This window comes from Rhinoderma darwinii, chromosome 1, assembly GCF_050947455.1.
Source record: "Rhinoderma darwinii isolate aRhiDar2 chromosome 1, aRhiDar2.hap1, whole genome shotgun sequence".
NCBI lineage: Eukaryota > Metazoa > Chordata > Amphibia > Anura > Rhinodermatidae > Rhinoderma > Rhinoderma darwinii.
In genome coordinates this window covers 371,771,463-371,789,016 of record NC_134687.1, presented here as the reverse complement: position 1 = coordinate 371,789,016, position 17,554 = coordinate 371,771,463, and the positions used below count along the sequence as shown (strand labels likewise).

The following is a 17,554-nucleotide window of genomic DNA, read 5'->3' as shown; positions in this document are numbered from 1 at the left end:
GTGCAGTCAAGGGACATACCGTTCCTAGGACTGGAGGAGGAGAGGAGTGGTAATGTACCCTGGTAAATGTAAGGGCATGTGGTTGCACTGATAAGCGGTAAGAGGCTAGCTTTATTAAAGGGACATTTGGCTTTCACAGTTATGAGGCCAGTGTGGGTAGCTCTGTTATGGGGGCACTTTGGCTAACACTACTACGGAGGCACTGTGACACTGTGATGGGGCAGTGTGACTACTATTGATATGGGGCATTGTAGTTAACACATTTATGAGGGCTTTGTTATGAGGGCACTAACTATGACTGACAAGTGCTTGTGTGTATGCATGGATCTGTGTGATGTGTCCTCCTATGCCTTTGTCTGTCCATGTGTATAATACAGAATCCCCACTTGGCAAAATCCTGAATAAGCTTCGGGCGTTGATTTGTTTCTGTCCAATTCTACTGTTTTCAACAAGGTATACAGTGCCATAGATACAGACCCAACATTTAGCTGTAAATCAAAGTGATAGTTTCCAGAAAGATTACTGCTGGGGGCACATGATGCACTTCTAGATTAATTCTGTATTTGGAAAACCTATTCTTTAGAAGATGCCCATTTACAAAAGTACAAGTAGACTTGAGTGACAATCGTGGTTAAATACATGCCATTCAGATTTGGATATTCTTGTTCTTAGTAACCCAATATAATTTCAATACAAATCCTGATAAAACTTGTACTCAGTTCTGTCAGTATGAAACACTTATAATGTGGCTATAAGGGGCCATGCCGGCTTTGCTAAACACCTTCCCAACATCTGACGTACATGTATGTCAAAGGGAGGGGATAAGTATGGAGCGGGATCAGGAGCTGTGCCCGCTCCATTCGCAGAAGGTGTATATTACAGCTGACACCTCACTTTATCGTTTAACCACTTAGATGCCCCAGTCAATAGCGAACGTGGCATCTAAGCTGTCAGTCAGAGGGAGGGAACCCAAACTGTTATCCCATCGCCCCCTGCGCCACACGATTTCTGGGTGCAGATGGGTAGTCATGGCAGCCAGGGGCATGATAAAGATCTTTAACCCCTTCCCGTCGCAGCAATTTTTCAGATTTTCATTTTCGTTCATTTCTCCCCACCTTCCAAATGCCATAACTTTTTTAAAATTTTCCATCGATAAAGCCATATGAGGGTTTGATTTTTGTGTGACGAGTTGTAGTTTTTCAAGGCACCATTTATTGTACCATATAATGTACTAGGAAACTTTTTATGGGAGTAATGGGAAAAAAACAGCAATTCATCCAGTTTTTTTGTTCTTTGTTTTTACAGCGTTCACCGTGCAATTAAGGCGACATAACTTTATTCTGCAGGTCAATATGATTACGGCAATACCAAATTTATATATATATTTTTTTATATTTTACTACTTTTACAAGGAAAAAACGAATTGTAAAAAATAAAATTAGTTTTGTGTCGCCACATTCTGAGAACTTTTTTTATTTTTCTGTCGATTGAGCGCTTTGAGGGCTTATTTTTTGCAGGACAAGCTGGAGTTTTTAATAAAACAATTTTGGGGTACATGCGAGTTTTTGATTACTTTTATTTCATTTTTTTTGTGAAAAAACGAATTCTGGCGATTTTTTTTTTTTTTCTTTTTTATTTCTACGGCGTTCATTGTGTTGGTTAAATAATGTTATATTGTAATAGTTAAGACTTTTACGGACACGGCGATACCAATTATGTTTATTTTATTTTTTTCTAAAATGCTTTAGGGGAAAATGGGAAAAGGTTTTTCTTTTGAAGTTTTCATTTTTTTTTATACTTAGAAAAACTTTATTTTACTCTTTTTAACTAGTTCTCCTAGGGACTTGAACCAGCCCTCATTGGATCGCTTTAACTATTTACTGTAATACTAATGTATTGCAGTAAATCGTGTTTCTGATAGGCTTCTATTAGGGAGTAGGGCTGAATAGGAATACAAAGATGGCAGACCTAGGGGCCTTAATTAGGTCCCCAGGCTGCCATGCCAACCATTGGCACCACGCAATCACATCGCAGGAGGGGCAATGGGCTGTTAGAGGGGGTTGTCCCCCTCTTTCTAATGCCTTAGATGCCGCGGTCGCTATTAGCCACGGCATCTAAGGGATTAAACTGGCATGCTCGAGCTCGTCACAGTGAAGTGTCGGCTGTAACATACCCGTGAGCCGCTCCATAGTGCCCCTACTTGGCTATGACGTAAGCATACGTCATGTGTCTGGAAGCGGTTAATAACGTTTTTAAGAATATATTTAAAAAAATCTTTACCCATTTTTTCTGTACAATAATGTAAACAATAAAAATAAAAAACATAATTGGGCTGTGTCAGTAATGATCCAAACTATTAAAATATAATGTTATTGGGGGCGTGGTTGCCAGTGCATGGAGTAGGACGTGAGTTTTACCACTCTGCAGCTCCTAGGCTAATTATCGGCTCACACCGGCTCAAATCACAGCCAATACAATTCATAATGATTTATACCTCCACCGGATGGTACGCTGACTCTCTGGGGACATGGGCAGAATTAGGAAGAAGCCGGCAACTGCTAAACTCACCGAGTTCTTTCCAGCAACGCGGCCCGAAAATGGCGCTGGTACCTCGCCTCTTGAGCAACAGCGAGAATCTGGTGCACTTCCCAGGATCTCGAGTACCTCGCGGACATCCGCTAATGCATCCTCACACACTTACCTTCGGTCCTCGGTGGCTGTTTCAATGATGCAGTCTGTCTCTCCTTCCACCGGGACTTCTCATTTTCCTTCAGGCCGCCATCTTTTCCACTTGTGAGTACTATTAGCTCTCCTGCAGAGCATGCTTTACAAGCTACTCTTGTCACGCTGCCTGTTGACTTACACCCTCAGCATCCATGTTTGCCTACCTATACCACTGTCTGGATATTTTGCACCTTACCCAACTGAACAAAAGGGTTATCTGTCCTGATAGAACAAAATTGATTAGTCATCTTCAAAACCAACTCCATCAACTTGACATACAAATATGACATGGCATTAAGAAAACGAAATACTAAATATTATAGACCTAGTAATAGAGCGGGAGCTCTTTTGGCTTCACAATTAAAGACGCTCTGTCACCAGATTTTGCAACCCCTATCTCGTATTGCAGCAGATCGGCGCTGCAATGTAGATAAGAGTAACGTTTTTGTTTTTTTTCAAAAACAAGCATTTTTGGCCAAGTTATCACCATTTTTATATTTATGCAAATGAGGCTTTCTTAAGTACAACTGGGCGTGTTTAACGTTATGTCCAAGTGGGCGTGTATTGTGTGTGTACATCTGGGCGTTTTTACTTCTTTTACTAGCTGGGCGTTGTGAATAGAAGTGGATGATGCTGACGAATCAGCATCATCCACTTCTCTTCGTTAACACCCAGCTTCTGGCAGTGCACAGACACACAGCGTGTTCTCGAGAGATCACGCTGTGACGTCACTTCCTGCCCCAGGTCCTGCATCGTGTCGGACGAGCGAGGACACATCGGCACCAGGCGACAGAGGCTACATCGACTTACCTGCAAATGCTGATGCTGCTGCAGAATCATTTGTAGCCTCTGTCGCCTGGTGCCGATGTGTCCTCGCTCGTCCGACACGATGCAGGACCTGGGGCAGGAAGTGATGTCACAGCGTGATCTCTCGAGAACACGCTGTGTGTCTGTGCACTGCCAGAAGCTGGGTGTTAACGAAGAGAAGTGGATGATGCTGATTCGTCAGCATCATACACTTCCATTCACAACGCCCAGCTAGTAAAAGAAGTAAAAACGCCCAGATGTACATACACAATACACGCCCACTTGGACATAACGTTAAACACGCCCAGTTGTACTTAAGAAAGCCTCATTTGCATAAATATAAAAATGGTCATAACTTGGCCAAAAATGCTCGTTTTTGAAAAACAAAACGTTACTCTTATCTACATTGCAGCGCCGATCTGCTGCAATAGGAGATAGGGGTTGCAAAATCTGGTGACAGAGCCTCTTTAACCCCTTAGTGACCAAGCTTGTTTGGACCGTAATGACCAAGCCAAATTTGTCAAATCTGGTATGTGTGACTTTATCAGAGAATAACTCTGTGAAAGTTTTGAATATCCAAGTAATTCTGACTGTTTTTTCGTCACATGTTGTACTTTATTTTAGTGGTAAAAGTAGACTGATACGATTTGCGGAAATTACTTAAAAAATAGAAAAATTGAAGAAATTTTGTAAAAATTATAATTTTTCCCTATTTTTAACTGCAATAGGTCACATATGTACACACATACTGTACATTTTTTTTTATTAAATATATATTTCCATCTCTTTACTCTATTTTGGCAGCACTTTTGAAAAAAAAATAATAATTTTTGCGCAATTTAGAAGACTTACAAGTTAAGTAATAATTTTATAAATTTTGAAGTACATTTTGTTTTCCTGCACCAAGCCAGGTTTTCAGAGGCTCATAGGTGTCAGAATGGTGGAAACCCCCACAAGTGACCCCATTTTGAAAACTAGACCCCTTAAGGTATTTATTAAGGGGTGTTGTAAGTATTTTGACCCCACAGTTTTTTTGTAAGAATTCATGCAAAGCAGGCATAAAAAAATATAATTTAACTTTTTTCATAAAAGTATCACTTTGAAGACCGATTTCTTTGTAAAGCGACCATGAGAATGAAGAAACACACCCCAAAATCTATCACCCTGTTTCTCCTGTTTTCAAAAATGCCCCCATTGTGACCCTAATGCGTTGCCTGGACACACGGCAGGGCCCGAAAGGGAGGGAGCACCCGGAGGCTTTCAGGACTCATATTTTGCTTGAAAATGTTTTAGACCCCACTGTACATTTGGAGAGGTTTTGAACTACCAGAACGATAGAAATTTCCCATAAACGACCCCATTTAGAAAACTAGACCCCTTAAGGTATTTATGTAGGGGTGTAGTGAGTATTTTGACCCCACAGTTTTTTGCTAAATTTAATAAATAGCAGGTGAAAAAAAAATTTATTTCACTTTTTTCATAAAAGTGTCAGTTTGAAGACCGATTTCTTTGTAAAGCGACCATGAGAATGAAGAAACACACCCCAAAATCTATCACCCGGTTTCTCCTGTTTTCAAAAATACTCCCATTGTTGCCCCAATCTGCTTATTAGACGTGTGGCTGGGCCAAAAAGAGAGGGAGCACCCTTTGGCTTTCAGGGCACAATTGAATAAATTCTAGGCCCCATATCATGCCTTTAGAGGCATTGAGCTGCCTGAACAAAAAAAAAAAACCATGCAGAAATGACCCCATTTTAAAAACGAAACCCCTAAAGGTATTCATCTAGTGGTGTAGTGAGTATGCGTACCAAAAATTTTTAAAGGAGGAAATAATGGGTATTATTTCAGACACTATGGGTATATAAAGTTTTCTTCAAACTCTTATTACGTTTCCACATGAAATAGAGGAGACGTGGTAGAAGGTTATTTTGTTAGAAATATGCCACATTAATAAATTTGTGCGGCATACAGAAGAGAAGTGAAGCCGTGTATTCATAACGGATACATGTCGCTATAGACGTATTTGCCTGTACTTATGACTATGTCTTGCTGAAGAAGCAGTTGGTGCCATTATGATGTTATTGTGGACAGAATTCTGTCCTAATATAAAATCAGTCAGAGAGGAAAAAATAAACTGTACTGGAGTGACGGGCAATATCTTCAAACAAATGGAGGAAAATGTATTCAACTATGTTGCAAACTCGAGTCTGTTCACTAGATAGAAGAACACCTGCAGGGCTGCCATGACAAGGTTTTTTTTTTTCAGTGACTGGTTGTACAACGTCTCTTTAGCTCCATCAATCCTTATGAGGGACGAATGTGCCAAGTGACGCGGTACACCATAACAGGCCCCTGCCCGGCAAGGTAGGAACCGCTATGTGCACAAAACAACCAATCACCTACAGAATATATAAAGGGACAGTGTCCAAAACCATCTATAGGAACAGTAAAGGATCACTAATCCCCAAAATGATGTCAGTATTTCCAGAAGAACTGTAACAAAGCCCATGGTGTATTGATAAGGAACAGCTCGATTATTAGAGATCCTCCAAATAAAAAAAAAGATCATGCCCGTATCACGGTACAGAATTAGGAATGTAACAGCCGTATGTGGCAGGACATAGTCATAAGAACAGTCAAAATAAAAAAATTGTGGATGTGGGATTTTGTACTGGACAATTAATTCCAGCATTTGATCACCCACAAATAAATAAAATAAAATCATAAGGGGTAAAATTAGTTTCACGGTCTGAAAAAAATGTGCTCTACAACCTCTCCCACAAGAAATAATCCCTACTTGGAAAGCTCACGAACTAAAAAGAAAATATAAAGAAATTGACTCCCTAAAAAGACCCCCAACCCATTTTTTTTTTTTTGGTGTTAAATTCTAGTAATTTGCAACTGTGTGAAAGGTTTCGAAACAGGGGTAGTTACAAAGGGCTGGTTTTGATGGACACATGGGGCAATAAAAGCGGGTATCCCTCCTCCTGCCATGCTTGCTACATACCCGACACCTTCTTTGGGGATATTTTTGGGTCTCAGTGGAAGGAATAGGGTGTAAAAAGTGGCGCTCTGAAAGCCTGCGCACATCCTCAGATTCGCAGGATTGTGCCGGTATAGTGGACTCAAAAAGGAGATGCTCAATGACCCTCTCCTGAAATTGAAGGAAAGTGAGCGTTCCTTGGGCTTTTTTGAAAATAAAAAAAAAACTGTTATAGGTAGCAACCTGGATGAGGTAGATTGCTACCTTTTTGTACCAGGCCTTATTTTTGCGCTTCACCAGGTAAGGCTGAAGCACCTGGTCGGAAAGGTCTACACCCCCCATAAATTTGTTGTAGTCTGTTACACAGACAGGTTTCTGCTTTGCAGTGGTAGCCCCCCTCTCCGTAATTGCCACAGTGGTGTCCGTGTGTACGGTGGACAGCATGTAGACATCCTTCTTGTCGGCCCACTTCACTGCAAGCAATTCCTGACTTGCAAGGGCCATGGATGTTCCTTTTCCCAAACGCCTGGACACCAACTGTTGTGGGAGTCCCACTCTGTTCTTCCGTACTGTCCCACAGGCCCCTGTATTTGCAGCATGGAGGGCTTTATAAAGGGCAACCATTGTATAAAAATTGTCTGTATAGACGTGGTACCCCTTGTGCAGAAATGGCTCCATTAGGTTCCACACAATTTTGCCAGAGGTGCCAATAGTTTCTGGGCAGCCTGGGGTATGAATTTGGCAGTCCCTGCCTTCATCTATTTTGAAACCGCAGGTGTAACCCGTTGTGCTCTCACACACTTTGTACAATTTCACCCCATATCTGGCTCGTTTGGAAGGGATGAATTGACGAAAGGAAAGACGCCCTTTGAAGCTCATGAGCGATTCATCTACAGACAAATTTTTATCAGGGGTATACAACTCTAGAAATAAATCACTTAGAAGGGTGATTAATGGCCTTAATTTATTAAGCCGATCATAGGCTGGGTCACTTCTTGGGGGGACTTGGGAATTGTCAGTAAAATGCATGAATCGCATTAGGGCCTCATAGCGGTTTCTGGACATCACTGTTGCAAATACAGGGGTAGGGTGGACAGCACTAGAAGTCCAGTAGGACCGGACAGAGGGTTTTTTAACCAAACCCATATTGAGGGTAATGCCTAAATGTTTTTTTATTTCTGGGACACTTGTGGGGCTCCAAATTCTGGAGTACATAGACGCAGGCTTTTGTAGAACAAACTGCCTAGCATACAGATTAGTCTGCTGGACTATCAAGTCTAGGACCGTATCACATATAAATAAATAAAAAAAATTATAGGGGGTAAAATTTTGGACGTCAACACTAATTCCTGGGGTCGCTTCAAATTGGGGTACTTGGGGGGAAAATGATAGTGCAGGATCCCACATCACGGGAGGGACTGCAACACTCGGCCCTGCACTTGACACCTCTACAGCGACTGACATATCTACCACCATAGGACTATAGGGTTCAGCGGTAGAACTAGAATCGTCACTGTCGGGAACAAATTCTGAAGCGGTGTCTGTTTCGCTTTCAGAAGTGTCGGAACATAGCAAGGCGTAGGCTTGCTCCGCGCTGTACATACGCTGAGACATATTTATAGATATGTATATATATATATATATATATATATATATATATATATATATGCCCTATAAGTCCTAACCCTAAAGTAAACCTAAAATCCTAAAAACGACACAAATTATTTTTTTTTTATATATATTTTTTTTTTATATAACAGACGGAAAATAAATTCTAACGGCCCTAAACACGAACGCTAAACTAGCCCTAACCCTAAAGTAACGCTAAACTAACACTAAACCTAAAGTAACGCTAAACTAGCACTAACGCTAAACTAGAACTAACGCTAAACTAGCACTAACGCTAAACTAGCGCTGACGCTAATATAGATTTTATATATTATATATATATATATATATATATATATATATATATATATATATATTAGAACGATGATTTTTCTTCACTTTTTCTTTCTTCACAGAACAGGACGCAGACTGATCTCTCTCTCCTCTCAGAACAACTACAATGGGAGGAGAGAGAAACACAGCCCATGTCCTGGCTGTGTTATGAAAATAACTGTCAGTGATCTCTGTGATAGGTTTTATCACAGAGATCACCTGATCAGGGACCAGTCACAACGGTCCCTGACTGTTGCTGTGCCAGCTACCAACATAGGTAAGCTTTGCACTGCGCATGCGGGCGCCATTTTGGGGGGGGGAAATCGGACCTGAAGGGGAATCGGATGGGGGGGGGTCGGACGTGGGAGGGGGGGCCACACTAATTACCCGTTCTCTCTCCTCCCTAAGGAGTTATTCCATGAGAGAGGAGAGAAAAGGCAACGATCTGATGCTTTACCGTGAACGCCATGAATCGTTATAACGATTCACGGCGATCACATGACCAGAGACCACTCGTGATGGTCTCTGATCACTGCTCCGAACACTCAGCTACCTCCGGTAGCTGAGAGAACGGAGCTATGCACTGCGCATGCGTGCGCCATTTTGGGGGGGGGGGGTCGGGGGAGGGTCGGACGTGGGAGGATCGGACGTGGGAGGGGTGGGGGAACACTAATTACCCGTTCTCTCTCCTCTCTAAGGAGTTATTCCATGAGAGGAGAGAGAAATGGCGATGATCTGCCGCTTTAGCGTGAACGCGGTGAAATAACGATTCACGGCGATCACGTGACCAGAGACCACTCTGTTATGGTCTCTGGTCGTTGCTCCGAACTCTCAGCTACCTCCGGTAGCTGAGAGAACGGAGCTCTGATCTTTCGTTTCGGCGCTACTTTAGGTTAAAGCGATCACGTGAAAAGGCGTCGCCTTAGCCTAAAGCCCATTAGTGAGGAACGTAAAAAGGCGTACTGTTGGTCACTAAGGGGTTAAAGCACCAATCATTTAAAGCTAGAATTCCCTTTTTCTATAACCAAAATAATGATGTATTGTTTAACCCTCAGGAGATTGCAAACTCTATTGCACAGTATTATTCCTCCCTTTACAATCTACATTTAGATTCCTCCATTTCTCAACCTTCCCCAACCGTTATGCAGACTTTTTAGCTTCTATCTCTCTTACAACAGTCACACCGTCTCAGTTAGAAGACATATCCAAACCCTTCCTACTAACGGAAATAACAGATGCTATTGCAACTATAAAATCTCAGAAATCTCCTGGCCTTGACGGCCTTACTAATGACTACTTCAAGAAGTTTAAATCCACACTTGCCCCACAGCTTCTTCAGTTGTTTAATCATATACATTCTACAGGACAGATTCCTCCAGAAATGCTTCAGGCAACAATTGTCACATTACCCAAACCAGTGAAACCTGCGGATATACCGCAGACCTTTAGACCCATTAGTCTGCTCAACACGGATTTAAAATTATACTCAAAAATACTCGCCTCCCGCTTACCCTCTATACTACCACACCTGATTCATCAAGACCAAGTCGGTTTTATCAAAAATCGATTCTCCGTTGACGGCACACGTCGCTTTGTTGACATCATAGATTTGGTGGAGCGCCGTCAAATGCCCTCTCTGCTCTTATCTCTGGATGTGGAGAAGGCATTCGACCACGTATATTGGGGTTATTTGGATGCTGTACTTGCTAAATTTGGTATTGTAGGGAAAGCACGGGATATTGTTATGGCACTGTATACCAAACCTTCCGCTACTGTGTTGGCTTCGGGATATCAATCCACTCCATTCACAATATCTAATGGCACCCGTCAAGGATGCCCTCTTTCCCTATTAATTTTTACTCTTCTAATGGAACCATTAGCCGAAACTATCAGATCTTCACCTCACATAAAGGGAATCAATATTTGTAATACCGTACATAAGATAGGGCTATTTGCCGATGATGTGCTTATTGTACGGTCTAATCCAGGTGACTCCCTTCCTCAAGTTTTACAAGTATTGACATTTTTTAGTTCTGTATCATATTACAAAGTGAATGTTAGCAAGTCTCAGATTATGAATATGGGTTTACCACCTGAAACTGTACAAAGCCTACAAAATATGTACTCTTTTTTTTTTTTGTGGACCTCCCAAGAACTTCTCTATTTAGGGATTAAATTGGTATACCCTATAGCTCATCTATATGCTCTTAACTACCCTCCATTGCTTATTCAATTGGAATGAGAACTTAACGACTATCTTAAGTTTGAAGCCTCTTGGATAGGTCGTATTGCAGCCATTAAAATGGTAATTTTACCCAAGATCCTACATCCTTTTAGAAAGCTCCCTATCACGATCCCTGTCTCTTAATTAAATAGACTTCAAAACACACTAGTGAAAGACGCTTGGAAAAAGCACAGAGCTACTCCTATTTTATATCTCCCCATAGGCAAAGGTGGATTGGGATTTACTCATATTGTGGCGTATTATCACGCTTCCATTATAGACCAAATCAGACAATGGTTGAACCTCGTGAACCCAAAACATTGGGTAACTATAGAAAAATATTGTGGACTTTATAGTTCACTTGACACCTACCTGTGGGCTTCTGCCCTTCAATTGCAAGTCCCCTCCCCTCCTTTGCTGACGATAAAAGCAGCTTTGTTTTCTTGGAAGTTATTGGTAGTCAAAAAAGGTATTTTCCCAATGAGAATATTTGATCTGTCTATAAAAACCCTTATGCACTTGATTCCTAACCTAGATCTGGCTAATTGGGAAATTAATGATATTACAACTCTTAATGACATTCGGAGTGGAAGTTTTTTTTGTCCGCCTTTGCAGAGATCTAATTACTCTATACCAAAAGTTGACTTTTATAAATATTTGAGAATCCGATATTTTATGCTTAACACTACTATTAGATCCAATCCTCCTAAAACGCCCTATGAAATGTATTTTTACCATTACCAGAAAACTGCAAAGGGTGTTTCCAGGGCGTATTTGGTTATCTCGGATGTATTACAACAGAAACACTTAACATGTCTATCACATTGGGAAACTAATTTACACCTAACACCAAATACTACCGACTCGGAATCTACTTTTCTTTTGGCGACTAAGCTATCTAAATCCACACCTCACTTGGAAGCTACAAGGAAGATCTTATACCAATGGTATCTGATGCCTCATCGTATATCCTTAATATATCCAAATTCTTCCAATGTATGTTGGAGATGTCGTACATCTGTAGGAACTCTCAAACATGTCTTTTGAGAATGCTCAGTCATTCAAGCCTTTTGGAGTAAAATAGACAAGCTCTTGACTACCGTCTTACAACCGATCAAGTCTACTCCTGAATTAGCTTTACTCAACATAGGTGTAGCAGATTTCCATTCTCATGATAGGACGATCTTATTTCAAATACTGACTGCAAACATTTTGATAGCTAAATATTGGAAGAAAACTTCCACTCCTGCTTTGTCTGAAGTAATCCAATATGTCAATAACAATTGCATTATGGAAAAAACAATCTCCTCCATACAGGGATTTAGACTATCTCAACATCTCACCTGGGATAAATGGATGTCATCCTGCTATTATGTGGACTCTCTTCACACATAACCCTACAATTTTTTTTTTCCATTGTCTTATATATCACAGTGAGCTTACGTTTCGTTGTGTTTATATAATTGTTGGATTTTACTATAATACTATGTGTCATTGAATCCCTTTCCATCATACACATCTTTTATATACTTACACTTGTATTCTATGACTTATTGCTGTGCTGCTTTGCATTCCATATTTATATTCTATACAAGGAAATTTTCTGTATTAGATTTTCTATGCAAAAATGTGTAGCTTGATTCTGTTTAATAAAATCTGTGTTATAAAATATGTTATTTATCCCACACAGTGAACACCATAAAAAAAAAATACAGAATTGCTATTTTTATAGTCCCCCCACCTCCCCAAAAGATGAAATAATAAGTGATAAAAAGTTGTATGTACCCCAAAATGGGACCATAAAAACAACATCTAACCCTGCAAATAAAAAGCCCTCACACAGCTCCATCGACGGATAAATACAAAATTTAGGGGGCCCAGAATATGCCAAATTTATTTTTTTAAAAAGTGTTTTTATTGTGTCAAAGTAGTAAAACATAAACAACTGTATAAATTTGGTATCGCCCAATTTGGTATGGCCCATAAACTAAAGTTAACATTTGATTTTTACCGCCCGGTGAACGCTGTGAAATCAAAACAATATAACGACAGAGAAATTGCTATTTCTATTCCATTCCACACCACAGAAAATACATTTCAGTACATTATAAGACATATTAAATAGTGCCATCAAAATATACTACTCGTCCCACAATTAACAACCCTTATACGGCTATGTCGACAGAAAAATAAAAAAAGTTAGGGCTTTTTAAGGTGGGGATGCGAAAATGAAAAAATAAAAACTGACTGCAGCAGGAAGGGGTTAATCCATAGTAGAAATCGGATTTCAGTTCACCATGTACAATATACATATCTCATGGTCCAAAGGATGCTCAGTATAATTACCACTGAAGACAAGTATTAACATGTAGATGATTTGCCAACCCCATTGGACCCAATTGCCATCAAATAGAGGACTTTATTTTGCATAATTGTAAAAACATCCGTAGTGTGAAGTTGCTGAAACGTTTCAATATCTATATATGTAGATTGTTGGTTTACTTATATGCAACATTTTCTGATTGCTGAGATTGTATTTATTAGTCACAGTAAGCCCATATTTAACTTCTTTCTTCATTGGATAGGATTAGGGTTAGTGGGCTTGCCCAGAACGTTTTTGACTTGGCTAAATCACTACCTTGGATGGTTTGTATTCTTTTATCTTAGTCTCTGATTCCAGAGAGGTAATGTTGTAATAATTGTTATATGAAACATATGGCAAATGTAATAACACTTCAATTATACCACGAAAATTCACAACAATTCACTTACCTGGTGAAACAATCTACTGCGTAATGTCTTGTGCTTTGACCCAGTGACCTTCTTTGGTGGAGGGTTCCAGTGTGGGTTAGAATACCACTCACATGCACTAGGTAATACGGTGCTCCTTTGCCTGCAAGTAGGAAATGTATTTACTTATAAATGTAAAAAAATCACTATTATATATAGTGGAGCTATTTCTCTTGCCAGATGTATCACATTAATAAATTCATCATCATATTAGATTTTACATGAACGGCTTTTATGGACTAGCAGAGAAATCACTTACATTAAGATTAAAAAATTTAATAAATAGATCAGTGAGAACAGATTATAAAACTGGTGCAGACTTGAAAATAGGAGAAAAGTAAAATAACATAATAATAATAATAATAATAATAATAATAAAAAAATAAAAAAAGAATGAAATATCAGGTCTTAATATTTAGGCATACCCACTTTTCCAAAATGTATTATTAGTTTGTACTATTGTACATGTTACCTTATATATAAATGCTCAATGAAAATATTGAAACAGAAACCTGGTGCAGAAGTCAATTTACTATTGACTTTAATGATAAAAGAATGTAAAATTATGACCACCGCCCCCCAAAAATGATTTTTTTAAATATAATAATACAAAAATCTAATTCTAGCATTTTCAATGCTGCTTTACAATTATTCAGAGGGTTTTTTCCATTAAGATCACTGGGTTTGAAATGAATTCTATTGTAGCTAATAAATGTTCCTGTTCCCTGTTTTAAATAGAAAGCTTGTAAATGAGGGTCAATATTAATATTACCACTGTTCAATACTAACCAATTATCCAAAACAATAATTCCCAATCTAGTCCTCTAGGAATCCCAACAGGTCATGTATTTAGGATATCCTTAATATTGCAGGGGATTTAACTTGTTTCACTAAGGCTCTGTTCACACTTGTGTTTGGGGGTTTCCATCAAGCATTCAAATATATTTGTGAGGACGAATAGTGCAGTCTACAATGCTTTTCTTGCTGTCAAAAATATAAAAAGCCGGAAACCCAACAGACCCCAAGTTGGAACGGGGACGTCACAGCAGTCATGGCTCCGGTCTAAATTAATAAATAAGTACATGTGCCTCCTCTATGGGAATTTTTTTTCTATGGGAAAAAATACAAGGCCTTGTGAAATTCCTTGAGGACAGGTTTGGGAAACACGGATTCTAAAAAAATGTTTACTTTTTTATTTATATAAATTTAGTTAAAAATGGTGGTTAACAACCATCATCTTCTAAAGTCTCTTAAGTTATATCAATGCAAGAGCTTACTAAAATGGTACATAGGTGGCACAGCTAAAGCAACAGTAAATCTGTCTTTACATCATGAATTTGGATATGGGTGAAATAAAGAAAGATATAAGAAAACTTCCACACAACTGGCTCAAAGAATATTAGTTTGGAATTAGGCAATATTTACAGCCAATGTATCGAGCTGTTATTTACACAGTTATATACACACATAGAAAAGAATAAGGGATCTTGATGGCAAACACAATGAATAAATGGATAAATATACAGAGAGCAACTAGTTCTGCCTTACCCGGGAACCTGCCACAGGTTTGCATGTCTTCCCTCCGGTAGAAGTTCTCTTTTATTCAGTGGGGTGATACCAATGGCAGCCTCTAGAATAGTGAAATATTTTTTGTACCTCATGCTGCCTGTGCCACCACAACCCTGTATCAAGTGGTGGTGTAACCTTTCATCTTCCAGCTGTTATCTCATCCTGTCATTTAATAGTAGCGCAGTACATGATCGTAAAATCGGGTTGTAATGCTGCCCCTCCAGATACATAGCAATGCATTGGGTAGGTTGGCTGTAACGTCACTCTTATATAATTCCAGTGATCTTGGAATAAAGCCGTAATGAAAATTCTCTGCAGTTACAATCATGTTGTAAGCCTTGACGGACGGACTAGAACTCCAATTCACTAATCCCTAGATAAATCTTTTAGCTCAGCAATCTACCAAGTGCAACGTGTCTCTGGCAAAAGAGCACATTTATTAACTGATAATAGAGAAAACAATATATTATTCTGTTGCTTAGCAAATAGTGATTACTTGCCAAAAACAAATCCCTGAGAACACTGAATGTGATAGTAAAAAAGAATGGTGGACTTGTGTCTTATTGATTCTGACTGATTTAAGGTGAGAACACATGGAGCAACAGCCCCAAAGTGGTACGAGGATCAAGCTGTAGTTTTTAATGATAATATTTTGGGGTACATGCAAGATTTTTTATCATTTTTTATTCCATTTTTGTGTAAGATTAGGTGATCAAAAAACAGTGATTCTGGCATTTTACTTTTTTTTTGCGGCGTTCACCCTGCGTGTTAAATAAGGATATATTGTAATAGTTCAGACTTTTACAGATGTGGCGATACCAATTATGTGTATTATTTATATCTTTTTTACAAAGCTGTAGGGGGGAAATGGGAAAAGGGGGATTTTTTGAACTTCTAATATATATATTTTTTTACATAAAAAAACCTTTGACTGATTTTAACTTTTTTTTAGTAGTTTACTAGACTTGAACCAGCAATCGTTGGATCGCTAGACAATATACTGCAATACTAATGGATTGCAGTAGATCATGTTTCTGGCAGGCTGCTATTAAGTCCTACTGGAGGCAGGGCCTAATAGGACTACAAAGATGGCAGACCTGGGGGCCTTCATTAGGTCCCTAGTTTGCCATGCCAACCATCAGCACCCCGCGATTGCGTCGCTCTGTAACAATCCCGCTCGTTACAGAGAAGTGTCGGTTGTAACATACAGCTAAAATCCGCATTGCATGGAGCGGGCTAAGCCAGTGAGCCCACTCCATACTTCCCCCTACCTGGCTATGACGTAAGTATACGTCCTATGTCGGGGAGGGGTTAAAGGGGAACTAGCTCAGGTACAGTTATATTTATGGCAGTAGGAGCTGATCTGGGTTTAACATGACCCTTCAACATGTAAAGTGGCTTTACATGTAGCGGTTTTTCATATGATACAGCCATTTTACAAAAATCTTATGATGGTGGTAGCATGTAAATGTGCTCCTGAGATTAATCAGCGTGATTGCAACGAAAAGTGATCGTACAGTCTAAAAATGTTCCTTGTTACACATAACAATTGTTATGTGTACATATAACTCCTTAACAGCCAGGCCTGTTGGGGCCTTAAAGGGGTTTTCCGATATTGTTTTTAATTTTTTTTTTATTGAGATATTCCTGTTAGGTTCGGTTTAACAATGCTGGGCAGCTTTTTTTTTCATTCATTTTACTCACTGTTAGCACGCTGTGGCCGATCTCCGGTTTGTTTACATCAGGTAATACAGCTACTCGCCTGTTTCTTGTACTCTCATAGCCTACAAATCCCAAGATGCCTAGCGCAAATGGCAATTCAGTAAAGGCTGGGGGGGGGCAAGCCACACAGTCACTGTGAGAACAGAGGATCGAGCATGCGTGGTGAACACTGTTTGTGTATCAAAAGCGCATGCTCAGAGACGGAAAAAGCAGGGTATCCGGTCCACCCCTTCCCAGAGTGTACATTGACGTCAGGAATAACGTGCCCGTACACGGAGCCTGCCAGAAGGAAGTGATAGTGCTCATGTACGGGGCAGCGGCAGAAGTTCCCCAGTGATCATACATTCATGTTAATTATAGGAAAACCCCTTTAAAGGGGTTTTCCAGGACCAATAAAATTATTCCTAGTTAACTGAACATCTAAAACCAATGCACTTTATAATATACTTGCGTTTCCATAGTTGTTCCTAATGCCGTATCTCGCATGCGGCCCCACTTCTGAGAACCTCACCAATCTCTAAAACGGGTGCCCTGACCTTTGTCCCTCCTAACTGCACAATCGTAGTGAGGAGGATTTTGAATGGAGCGGCGGGCGTGTGTGTCTGTTGACGCTACATTCAATGTTTATGGGACCAACGGAGACAGCTGAGTACATTGCTCGGATGTTTCCGTCATCCCCATATACTTTAAATAGAGCGGCAGAGCACATGTGCGATCGTGGCTCCATTCAAAATCCTTCTCACTGTGCTATGTCCTGTGGATAGGTGATACATTTTTTTAAACTACATAATTTTT

The 17,554-nt window shown here is 39.8% G+C and overlaps 1 protein-coding gene across 1 annotated transcript in view; it reads right to left on the bottom strand.

Moving 5' to 3' along the window:
- The window catches only part of TJP2 (tight junction protein 2), a 191,716-nt gene that overhangs the window by 126,550 nt on the left and 47,612 nt on the right, over nt 1-17,554 (bottom strand). The window contains exon 2 of the mRNA XM_075827893.1: nt 13,451-13,571. The gene's annotated coding sequence lies outside the window, so the exon portion shown is untranslated. The remainder of the gene's footprint in view (nt 1-13,450; nt 13,572-17,554) is intronic.